Source organism: Triturus cristatus, chromosome 2_1, assembly GCF_964204655.1.
Source record: "Triturus cristatus chromosome 2_1, aTriCri1.1, whole genome shotgun sequence".
Classification (NCBI taxonomy): Eukaryota; Metazoa; Chordata; class Amphibia; order Caudata; family Salamandridae; genus Triturus; species Triturus cristatus.
In genome coordinates, this window is record NC_140581.1 from 554,439,470 (window position 1) to 554,452,571 (window position 13,102).

Below are 13,102 nucleotides of genomic sequence, written 5' to 3' on the forward strand. Positions count from 1 at the left end.
GTTAAGTTATATATCAGGTGTGGGTGGCTGGATGTGTAGGGGTATAGGGTGGAAAGTTAATTATTAATTAATGAATATGTAATTAAATATTCATTATTTTATTAATTGATAATTAATGATGAATTCATATTTATTTCATTATTAATTATGTTAATTGTGTTATGTTTATTTGTTTAGGTTATACATAAAGTGTGGGCTGCTAGGTGTGTGGGGGTATAGTGTGGTAAGTTAATTAAGAAATAAATAATAGCCCATTTTTGAATTGATAATTAATTATTAAATCATGTTATTTGATTGTTTTTATATATATATAATTTAAGGGGGGTGAAAGTTGATATTAAGAGTTTTATTTTTGTTAAAAATAAAAAGAGTTATGTTTCATATATGTTATGTGTTTGAAGTGAAGTACTTTCCCTACTGTTGCACAGACTGGAGTGGGAATAGTAAAAGTTACCCCTTTGAAGTCCAACACTTTCCCTACTGTTGCACAGACTAGAGTGGGAATAGTAAATATAACCCATTCAAAGTCCAACGCTTTCCCTACTGTTGCACAGACTGGAGTGGGAATAATAAATGATACCCATCTCCAGTCAGTGTTGCACTGACTGGAGTGGGAATTGTAAATCTAATCCCTCTGAAATTGAACACTTTCTCTACAGTTACACAGACTTGAGGGGGAATAGTATATTTTACCTCTTTGATGTCCAAAGCTTTCCCTACTGTTGCACTGACTGGAGAGGGAATAGTAAATGTTACACCTCCCGAGTCCAATGCTTTCCCTACTGTTGCACAGACTGGAGGAGAATAGCAGATTTAAGCACTCAAAGTTTGACACGTTACCTAGTGTTGCACAGACTGGAGTGGGAATAGTACATTTTACCCATCCCGGAGTCCAACGCTTTCCCTACTTTTGCACAGACTGGAGTGATATAGTAAATTCTACCCCTCAGGAGTCCAACAATTTTCCTACTGTTGTACAGACTGGAGTAGGACTAGTAAATGCTACCCCTCTGGAGTCCAATGCTTTCCCTACTGTTCCACAGACTGGAGTGCCAATAGTAGATTTTACCTCTCCGAAGTTCATTGCTTTCCCTATTGTTGAACAGAATGGAGTGGAGTTAGTAAATTTTACCCCTCGAGAGTCCAATGATTTGCCTACTGTTGCACAGACCGGAGTGGGAATAATACATGTTACATCTCTGGAGTACACCGCTTTCCCTACTGTTGCACAGACTGGAATGCCAATAGTAAATGTTACCCCTCCAGAGTCCTACACTTTCCCTACTGCTGCACAGACTGGAGTAGGAATAGTAAATCTTACCCATCCGAAATCCAAAGCTTTCCCTACTGTTGCATAGACTGTAGTGGGAATAGTATATCTATTATTCCCAGACGTAAATACTTGTAAAAATATTGTTTAAATATATCTCATATTATAATTTGTTTATTTATTTAATTTTATATTATTTGTTTATAGTCATAATTTTTGCTAATACTTTATTATTATATTCTTAGTAAATGTATTTTTTTCGTTGGTAATTTATTTAATGTTTTGCATTTGATTTAAAAAATATATATATATGTTTTATATATTGCCACCACAAAATACTGGTAGCTCAGGGATTTGCCTCGCGGCGGTCCATCGTGAAAACCGACGTTTCAAAATATAAAACAAAACCTTTCTTTCTTCAAGAAAAAGGTACTCCGGACACTCCAGGATGCTGTATTTAGTTTATTTAGCAACAAGAAGCCACACACCGATGTGTTTCACCATTAAGGCTTGTTCACGGTGAAGCAAGACATGTTTCATTTCCGTTTACATACGGTCATTCCTAAAAATATAAATAGGACTTTTGCATTCATTATAAACATCGTTTTTGTCTGCCATCTTGTAACGGCTAAAACTCTTTTTTCACGGGCTTATATATAATAAATCAAAGCTGTAAATGTCTACACACTCTTAGTCCATTGAATCAAAATCAAATAAACAATTAAATTCATGATGGCAATATATCTACAGTATCACAATGTCCATTTGGTTTGTCATACAATAATTCAGTATTAATACAACGCGAGTCAATCATTAATGTGTTATTGCATTTTCATGATACAATGCAAGCCTGCATCTATATCCAACACAATTAAATCATTGTCTGATGAAGGCACTCATTTTAGCAATTAAGCCCAAGTGGGTAAAAATACATTAATGACATTTCCTTTATTACATCTAAGCTGCAAGTATTGCCCCAGTGGGCCATTAAACTTGCTGTTTTAGACGGTAAGAGTAGCGATAAAGTTCATCATGCGTAGAGATGACTCATAGTTGTAAAAAACCCTTTAAGTAGTGTGTTGGTTTGACCAATAACCCAGAATGCACTGTCCTATTTACAAAAGAAAAACGAAAAATGTGAAATAAATTAAAAACTACATATTGTGATTATGTAAAGAATTCTATATACAATTCAAAATATTATCATTTACATATACAATTAGGATGTCAAATTGGTATACTGCCATTGGTACATCAATATAAAAATCCAATGGTGTTCCACTCAACAATCATTTTTCCAACAATCAGTTTGATTCACGCACTATCACCCTAAATGTATTGCTAGTTCCTCACTGGAATTCAAACCTGTAGGCATTAATGTTTCAAAGTCTATGATGTATTTTGACTCTAAAATCCTCAACTGGTGCTCTCTATCTCCACCACGTTGTGGAGGTTTTACAGCTTCCATAATGACATACGAAAGTAATTTGTCATTCTGGCCATGCATCAACTTAAAGTGGCGAGCTACTGGGTACTGCTCACTATGGTTCCGTATTGCTCACTTATGCTCTAGAACTCGTTTTCTCGCCCTATGTTCGGTGCTTCCTAAATATAGTCTTTTACATGGGCAGATTAAACAGTAAACACAGAACTCTGTGTTAGAATCAAAACTGCCCCTAATTAGGAAGTCCCTATTACTGTTGGGCACTTTGATCTTAGTGCAATTCCTACTGTTAATACACGCTTTGCAGTGCATAAAGCACGAAAAGCCAGCATTGTTCAACTGATGATTAATCTTTGACTGTGATGTTACTAGGTTCCGGCTGAGCTCATCTTTAAGAGATCGCCCCCTTCTAAACGTTATTTGGGGTAATTCATGTAAATACTTATCCAAAGTTGGATCTGTCTTCAGGATATGCCAATTCTGATTAAAAACTTTGCGAATTTGAAATGCCTGATTTGAGTAGGTAGTTATAAACCTAATCTGGGGTTCTGGCTGATTAATTTTTGGTTTAGGGTTTAAAACGGTTACTCTTTCCAGTTGATCTACTTTTGTGACTGCTGTTCGTATTACTTTCTGGGTGTACACCCGTTCTTTAAATCTTTTGCACATCACAGCTTTTACTTTCTCAAATTCCTTTGTGGTACTACTATTTCTTTTAGTTCGGATAAGTTCTCCATAAGGTATGCTCTGTATGAGGCTATACGGTTGGGCACTAGACGCAAATAAAATACTGTTCCCCGCAGTTTCTTTTCTGAGGAGTTTGGTTACAAGTTGATTATTCAGTACCGTAACCTCCACATCTAGGAACTCTATCTTGATGCTGCTGATCTGAGATGTTAGTTCTACATTTAAATTGTTGTTATTTTGTGTCCGGATAAAAGCTTCAGCACTGCTTACATCCCCTCGCCATATTACAAATATGTCATCAATAAATCTTGACCACAATATTATATGTTCCCCGTACTCCTCAAAGCAACTGCACACTTGCTCCTCCCACCAGCCCATGAAAAGGTTAGCATAGCTGGGGGCGAAGCAAGTGCCCATTGCAGTACCTTGTAACTGCTTATACAACTTATCATCAAAATAGAAAAAGTTGTTGGTTAGACAGTATGTGATCATCTCAATCAACATTTTAGTATGGAACAATAATGAGATTGATCTTGCTCACAAAAAGTGACGAATAGCCTGAATTCCCAAATCATGTTTGATTGAGGTATACAAACTCGTCACATCTAATGTGATGAGTAAAAACTCTTGATCCCATGGTAGACACTCAATCATATTTAAAAAATGCATTCTGTCTCTTGTGTACGCTGGTAAAACAGTTACAAAAGGCCTTAGATAAAAATCAATGTACTTTGATGTCATTTCCAAATTTTAGCCCATCGAAAAAACTATGGGCCTCCCTGGGGGATTAAATGGGTTCTTGTGCAGTTTGGGCAAGAGATACAGTATGGGCGTTCTAGCATGTTTACAACTTAAACTGCCGTACTCTTCCCAAACTAATAATCCCCGTTCCTTCCATTCACATAACATCTCCTTATATCTCAAGTTGGATGCTTCCATTTCTCTTATATAAACTTCTTGATAGCACAATAGATCAGTAAGCTGCTGTAAACCTTCCGCTATATACTCTTCTGTCTCCCACACCACCACATTTCCCCCCTTGTCAGATTGTCTAATGACAATGGAGGGGTCACTTTTCAATCAACTGGAAAGAGTAGCCCTTTTAAACCCTAAACCGAAAATTAATCAAGCAGAACCACAGATTAGGTTTATAACCACCTACTCAAATCAGGCATTTCAAGTTCGCAAAGTTTTTAATCGGAATCGGCATATCCTGAAGACAGATCCAACTTTGGATAAGTATTTACATTAACTACCCCAAATAACGTTTAGAAGGGGGAGGTCTCTTAAAGAGAAGCTTAGCCGGAACCTAGTAACATCACAGTCAAAGATTGATCATCAGTTGAATAATGCTGGCTTCTCGTGCTGTATGCACTGCAAAGCGTGTAATAACAGTAGGAATTGCACTAAGATCAAAGTGCACAACAGCAATAGGGACTTCCTAATTAGGGGCAGTTTTGATTGTAACACAGGGTTCTGTGTTTACTGTTTAATCTGCCTGTGTAAAAAACTATATATAGGAAGCACCAAACATAGGGCGAGAAAACGAGTTCTAGAGCATAAGAGGGCAATACGGAACTATAATGAGCTGTACCCAGTAGCTCGCCACTTTAAGTTGATGCATGGCCAGCTTTCGCATGTCATTTTGGATGCTGTAAAACCTCAACGATGTGGCGGAAATAGAGAGCGCCAGTTGAGGATTTTAGAGTTGAAATACATCATAGACTTTGAAACATTAATGCCTACAGGTTTGAATTCCAGTGAAGAACTGGCAATACATTTAGGGTGATAGTGCGTGAATCAAACTGATTGTTGGAAACATGATTGTTGTTGACTTTAGTAGAGTGGAATACCATTGGATTTTTATATTGATGTTACAATGGCAGTGTACCGATTTGACTTCCTAATTGTATATGTAAATGATAATATTTTTAATTGTATATAGAATTCTTTAGATAATCACAATATGACGTTTTTAATTTATTTCACTTTTTTCGTTTTTCTTTTGTAAATAGGACAGTGCATTCTGGGTTATTGAACAAATCCAACACACTACTTAAAGGTTTTTTTTACAGCTATGAGTCACCTCTATGCATGATTAACTTTATCGCGACTCTTACCGTCTAAAACAGCAAGTTTAATGGCCCACTGGGGCAATACTTGCAGCTTAGATGTAATAAAGGAAATGTAATTAATGTATTTTTGCCCACTTGGGCTTAATTGATAAAATTAATGTCTTCATCAGACAACGATTTAATTGTGTTGGATATAGATGCAGCCTTGCACTGTATCATAAAATTGCAATAACACATTAATGATTGACTCACGTTATATTAATACTGAATTATTGTATGACAAACCAAACGGACATTGTGATACTGTAGATATATTGCCATCATGAATTTCATTGTTAATTTGATTTTGATTCAATGGACTATGAGTGTGTAGGCATTTACGGCTTTGATTTATTATATATAAGCCTGTGTAAAAAGAGCTTTAGCTGTTACAAGATGGCGGCCATAAATGATGTTTATAATGAATGCAAAAGTCCTATTTCTATTTTTAGGAATGACCGTATGTAAACGGAAGTGAAACATGCCTTGCTTCACTGTGAACAAGCCTTAATGGTGAAACACGTCCGTGTGTGGCTTCTTGTTGCTAAATAAACTAAGTACAGCATCCTGGAGTGTCCGGAGTACCTTTTTCTTGAAGAAAGAAAGGGTTTGTTTTATGTTTTATATATTGATATAAATATATTTACATATAAATGCTTTTTATGCTAGTAAATTAAAAAAAATATATAATGCAAAAGATATTTTTTAAATAACAATGTTATATTATATATATGTGTATGTAAACATACACACACATATATATTTATGTGTGTATGTTTATATAAGTAGATATTTCAGTGTTACTTAAATGTATTTAATTTACATTTTATTATTGTTATATATAAAAATATTTAAGATTTACTATTTCAACCTATATATATTAATAAACAATATTTTTGTATGTTTCGTAATGCTATCAGTCTGAAACAATAATTGTTTATAATATTTTTGCACTCACCATCATGAGTATAGGAAAACAATATTTTTTAATCAATATTTTTGACAAGATATTTCAGTATTGCTATATTGTTGTGATCGAATATTATGCCAGTGATCTGAAAAAAGATCCACTAGAAAGTGCTAGCTATCATTCAATATCATAAATCATTGCTAAGGTCTGATGACTAAACTGGGCAGGTCGAACTAGAGCACTGAGACCATGTTGATTGCTGCCAGTAACAATATCTGGATGATATAGGCTCTGTCTGGCCGGGCTTCATGTCGAGGTTCATGACTAGTTCAGTTCTTTTTTTAGCACCATTTCACAGTGGCCCTACTAGCATTTTTCATTCCTCCTATAAGGACCTAGGCTGTGGAGTACCGCAGTGGGCTACTCTCAGGTCCACTCTTTTTAATCTGTATATGACTCCATTAGCTGACCTGATTGCCTCTTTCTGCTTTCAATTATATGTCTATGCTTATGTTAGGCTATGACTATGACTTAATTCTAATAAAACAAAGGTCTTGGTATTTGGCAAACCCTCCTGTTGGTCTCCAACCTAGTGCCCTCAATTTCTGGGGACTTGTCTTTGTACCTCTTGCGACATTCACACTCTGGGAGTAATCTTTGATGCCTAGCTGTCTTTTGAAGCCCACATTTGAAAACCTATGTCAACCTGTTCCCTCATCATAAAAGTCTTAAAGAAAATGTTGCCACTTATTCCTAGAGTCTCTAGGCAACCGTTGATCCACTTGCAGATTATAAGCAGACTGGATTATTGTTTTGCTCTGTTTGTGGGTCTTCCCCTCTACTTGACCCACAAGCTACAACTCATCCAGAATGCAGGGGCCAGACTTGTATTGGATATCCCTAACGACACAAACATTTACATTTCAACACATATCAAGACCCTGCACTGTCTACCTATTTATAAGAGATATCTGTTTAAGGAAGTCTGCTTTTACTACAAAGCGGTCCATTCAGCTACTCGAAAGAACTACATGTCTCAGCTTTTCTCCAGGTATGATTCCCCGCAGACAATTGTGTTCTTCGACCTCTTACCTGGTTTCTAGTCCCAGGCATCACAAAGACCGCCCCGGAGGATACGCATTTTCCTTGATTACTGCTCAGTCCTGGAGTAGCCTTTCTCTGGTGATCTGCTCAGAAATGATTTTACTCAGATTCTGCAAAAACCACCTCTTCCAACAATCTCTGAGCATGGTCAATTTACAGTTCTCAGTGAAAGGATATCTAGATGTACTTGCACACTATGCAAATCCTACAATCAAATCAAGATTCACTACAGCAGAGGCCACCAGTAGGGTGCAGATTGGCACTAGTTAGTTGGGAACATCAGAAGAAGTCCTTTTCTAGCTTTTGGTAGCCATGTAGCCACACAGGTGGTAAGCCAACTGACCCTTGGAGTCCACTTATTTGTCCTGGGTATAAGAGGGAGCAGGCTCAGTCGTTCATGGCTCCTCTCAGGTCACAAACAGCAGGTCAATTCCTCTTCTGTTCTTCTGCAGGTCAGGATAAAAATCTGAAGTGGGTACCTGGGGATGCAACATTAATGCCTGGCAGTAGCTAGGGGGTGGAGGTACCTCCCGGCCCCTACTTTACCAGTGGGGTACACGTTCCTAGGTTTTGCAGCAGTTCCAGTTTGTCCTACTACAAACAATCCCATAGTGCCCCGGTCTCTCAAAATCCAAAATGGATAAAGCCTTCTATCCTTGTACAGAGGAGCCTGTGTGCCCCCCTCACCCTCTCCCCAGAGGTGTGCCCTCTTCTTTGGCACTTTAAACTAGTTCTAGGGGAAGCTTTCAGCACTCAGTTTGGTATTTGCCTGACTGAAAGAACAGACCCTGAGGCTATTCCAGGTGTCACCTAACATTTGCTTGTGACAGGGAAGGCCTATTTGAAGTAAAGTAAGCTTCTGGGTACCTGCCAGAGAAAACAACTCCCTGCACCAAAGCCTTTGTCTATGCTCTGGAAGCAGTTTTCACACCTCGTCAAGGCAATTCATTAGCTGGGCTACAATAGGAGATCTAATGCAAATTAGATTTTTCAGGCAGGGAAAAGGTAACTTTCTAAATGTTACTTTTCTTCTTTATTTACTAAAAATCAAAAAGAGTGGTTTAATCATATTTCTAGTAGGTCCTAATTCAGATTGTAGAATTATTATTTCATTCCATTTCCCATTGTTTCTCTGTGGGACTGTCAACCTTGGTACAGGTAAAATAGATTTTGGGTGTTAGTCAATGTAAGGATACAATATCTTTAAATTTCTACATGTCATACTTGTAAATACCTTGCACCCTGCCTTGTGGGCTGCAAGGGTTACATAGGGATGACGTATTAATATTTAAAAGGAAAGGTGTTCTCCTGTCAATAGGGCTACTTTGATAGGTTGGCCAATTTAAAACAACAGCAGCCAGGCTACAGTGGTAGGCATGGAGTCATGTTTGCTTGGCCAAACTAGTGACTGACACAGTAGTGCTGTATTCCTTAGGTGACATTTAACTTTCCATGCCTACGGTGCATTTAGGTCACCATATATCATGGCCTTATAGGAAAGTTAAATATGCCAATTATGTGTTTTGCTAATATTGACATGTTTTTAGGGTCAGAGAAAATCCACTTGGGCCTTGTAGCAGTGTCTCAGTGTACAGAATAGAAAGAATAGCAGCAACAATTAAGAACAATAGAATGACTATGCAAAAAGTTGCCCTCTCTCACAAATGGCATACCCTTTGTTCAGGAAAGTGATTTCAGAACAGCTGTGCAAGCCCTCATACTCTCACATCTGGATGGTAATAATTCCCACCTCCTTGGCCTCCCGAACTTTATAGATGTTCCCTTAAGGGGAATCCTACACACCGCAGCTTGCCTCATCACTGGTCTAAAAAACCTCTAACACCGCATCCCCCATCCTGATGTAACTCCATTGGTTCCCCTTCCTGGTCTGCACCATCTTCAGAACCAGCTACACCATTTATATAGCCATCACAAGTACACCCCTGCTTATCTTACAGACATGCTTGTCATCTCTGATGACTCACAACACACCAGACTGCAGACTAGGAATTGTCAAAAACAAAAATAAGACAGCAGGCCATTTCCATCTGTGCACGCAGGATCTGGATGAATATCTCCATTTACATCAGGACCACCCCAACATTGTTTCAATATAGGAAATAGTTGAAGACTCACCTTGCTAAAGAACACTACATTACAATGCATTAACCATCCACAATCAAGCTTCTTCTCGTGTTACTAATTTAATGTAGTCTTGTCTTTGACCATGTATAGCATTCTGCTGCATTTTCTCTAGGTTTGCGCTTTAGAAATACCATATGCTTACATACATACAGACATACCCCGCTGTCCCGAATGTCAAATATGGATTCTGACCTCAACACTTATCTAGAAAAGCTGTAATCACATTGGGTGAAAAAACATACACATAAGAAGAACCATGGATAATTCCTTCCACTCTACTATGCAGAGTATGTTTTTAGAAATAGAAAATGTACATAGTTAATGCATCATTCATTTCCTCCTTTGTTCTGTGCATCAATAATAATGGTGGATCTGTTGTGAGACAACATGCTCTACTTGTGTAAACTCTGACTGAATCATTAAAGTTGTTTTATGTTATCGTGGATATAGTGGATGTCAGGCATGACAAGTATGATGTGGGTCAGGCATGGGGGGTACTTTCTTTCTTTGAATGGGTTGATATGCCAGCTCATGGAGGGGCTGGGCTGGATGCTTTGTGAGGCTTTTCAGAAGGATCGAAGATCTGAGGCACTAAAGGGTTGTTAGAAAATGGCGATAGCTGTTTGGTGCTATGGTCGGTCCTCGAATGAATCAATCTTCATCAGCCCCTTGTCTCTACTTCCTAGTGCGCCTGGTTGTCTTTTACTGGGCTACATAGGTCCCCTTCCAACGGTCGGTCCTCGAATGAATCAATCTTCATCAGCCCCTTGTCTCTATTTCCTAGTGCGCCTGGTTGTCTTTTACTGGGCTACATAGGTCCCCTTCCAACAGCACAGGACCTTAACAAGCTTGACACTGAACCTAGTTGCTGGTCTTATTTTGCAATGGGATCTCTAGTCTTTCAGCATAGGTCCTCTCGGGCATTGAAAAAATCCTTTCAGCAGTTATGCTTCCTCTAAAATAGGCCCACTGCATGGAGGAGGGTCTATCAGAGCATATGTGTATTACATTCTACGCATATTTCTCTGAAGTTCAGAATATTATTGATGGCCTTTTATTAGCACACTGATGCTCAAGTGGAAAATCATATCAGCCAAACAAAACGTGTGGTGATAGAGATATAGCTGCAACATGTCACTATGGTAATTAAGGATATAGTAGTCTCCCATAAAATTCACCTTGCGATTGCGGATGTCTTACGTATTGCTGTCTTCCGAGTTAGAAATAAAGAGAAGATACATTATATCCATCCTCCTCTTATTTATCTACATGCTTATAGCTTATACAGTAATGAAGGGAACATGGGTTGCATGTATTTGAAGCACTAAGTGAAGCAGTTCTGTGTCTTTTGAGAATTAGACAAAGCCTAACATTGGTTTGAGAAACGTACATTAAATTGATCTTGTAATCTTGGAGCCTACCAGTTGTTGGAAGACATCAATATCAATAAGATCTTCTATGCACATTACTCCAAATTATAAAGCTTTTAGTGAACTTGAGTCACACCGCAAACTTTACTATTTTGAACTCTTTAACTCCCAAAATCCCAGCCTATATTTAACTGCTATCACTGAAACACGAATGGACCCCAATGACCTAATTACACCTGCAGCCCTTCACCCAAATCGCACTACTTTTTCCAACATTCCCCTCAATCTTTTATTGATTGATTTCAAAATGACTTAGCTATTTACACTCTACCACCAGTCCTACTATATCAGATGACTACCTACTCCATATGCAAATCAACATTCCTCTGATAATCCCCTCACCAAGTGTCTCTGATTTTGAGACAGAAACACTGTCCAGACTATCTCACATCATTCTTGCATGACCTACATGAGTACATCACTCATGTTGTGCATAGTATTTCATTTGGCCCCTTCAAGAGAATTATTGGCCCTTTGATGTATATTACCCACTACACATTGTCACCCCATCATCTCAAGCCCACAACCATGATCACACCAAGCATCAGGATCCTTAAAATCTAATCTTAAAACCAACATGCGAGCACTAATAATGTTATGGTGGAAACATAAGACCAACCCAACCTTGCAAGTTATAAACTGGCCCTACGTACACTTTTCAATGCATTAGACAAAGCAAAATGCTTGTAGTTTGAAAACCTCATCACCTCCCTCCAAACTATCCATCAACGTCTTCCAAACACCATAAGGTCCTTGCTCACTCTCTTTAAGCACAACATCTCTTCACCTATGACAACAACTTTGCCACATAGGTCTCCTCTGAAATCTCTATTGTCAGGGAAACATGTCCACATAACGTAAGTTCACCCATCCTCTTTCACAGCATCTGCATCCCAGCAACGCTCTATAACAATAACAAATTTCAACATCACATCTAGAATTTAACTCATTTAAGGCAGCTAATTCATCTTGTACCCCCTCTAACCCATTTAGTCCTCCCACCATCAAATCATTGATCCTCTTTTACAACAAGGTTCTCTACCTCACAACACTGCTCAAACACTTTCTCACCACAGATATTTTCCCCTCATGCATTAAATCGGCTGTGGTCCTACCCTTATTAAAATGTCTCACTCCTGACCCCTCTTTGCCTGCCAACTATCACCCAGTTTCTAAGTTTCTCTATTTCTCATAGGCCATGGAATGTCTGTTTTTCAACCTACCAACCAACTAACTCTCCATCAATAGCCTGCTCAACCCATTTGAGTCTGGTTTTCATACACTCCACTTCACAGAAACAAAGCTCACACACGTATCCAATTTCATAAATGATGCACATCACAATCGTCTCACTCCCATTCTTATACTCTTACACATGTCACTGCTACTGACACTGTTGATCATCCTACAATAATCTTCACTAGACTCATTAGCCATCAAAGGTATAGTTCAGAAATGTTTCAAGTCATACCTCTCCAACCTTTCTTACTCAGTCACTTGGAAAAATGAGTCACAAACTTTAAACCCACTCTCAGTACACACCACTTAAAGATCAGTCAGTAACCCTCTCCTTTTCTCACTTTACACCTTCTCCTTCAGCAACATCATCTCTTTATTTGGTCTCTCCTATCATCTCTAGACCGATGATACCCAAATTGTCCTAACTCTTACACCCCATCACTAATCACTCATCACAGACTATCTTAGTTCTATTTAACACTGGATGGCATTACAGTCTATAATGCTGAACCCTAAAACATAAGTTCTATATTTTCATGCCTCCACATCCCATGCCTGTTGGACCAATGCTCTCCATTTCTCCTCAAATTCACTGGCATCTGCACCATTTGCCAGAACAGTGGGTGTTTTATTTCTCTCTAAACCAGACAAAGCTGTATGTCTCTAACTAGTCAACATTAGTACGATCATTTCACTACCAAAACAGTTATAAACGCACGAATGATCAACTAAATAGACTGTTGTAACAGCCTGCTGGCT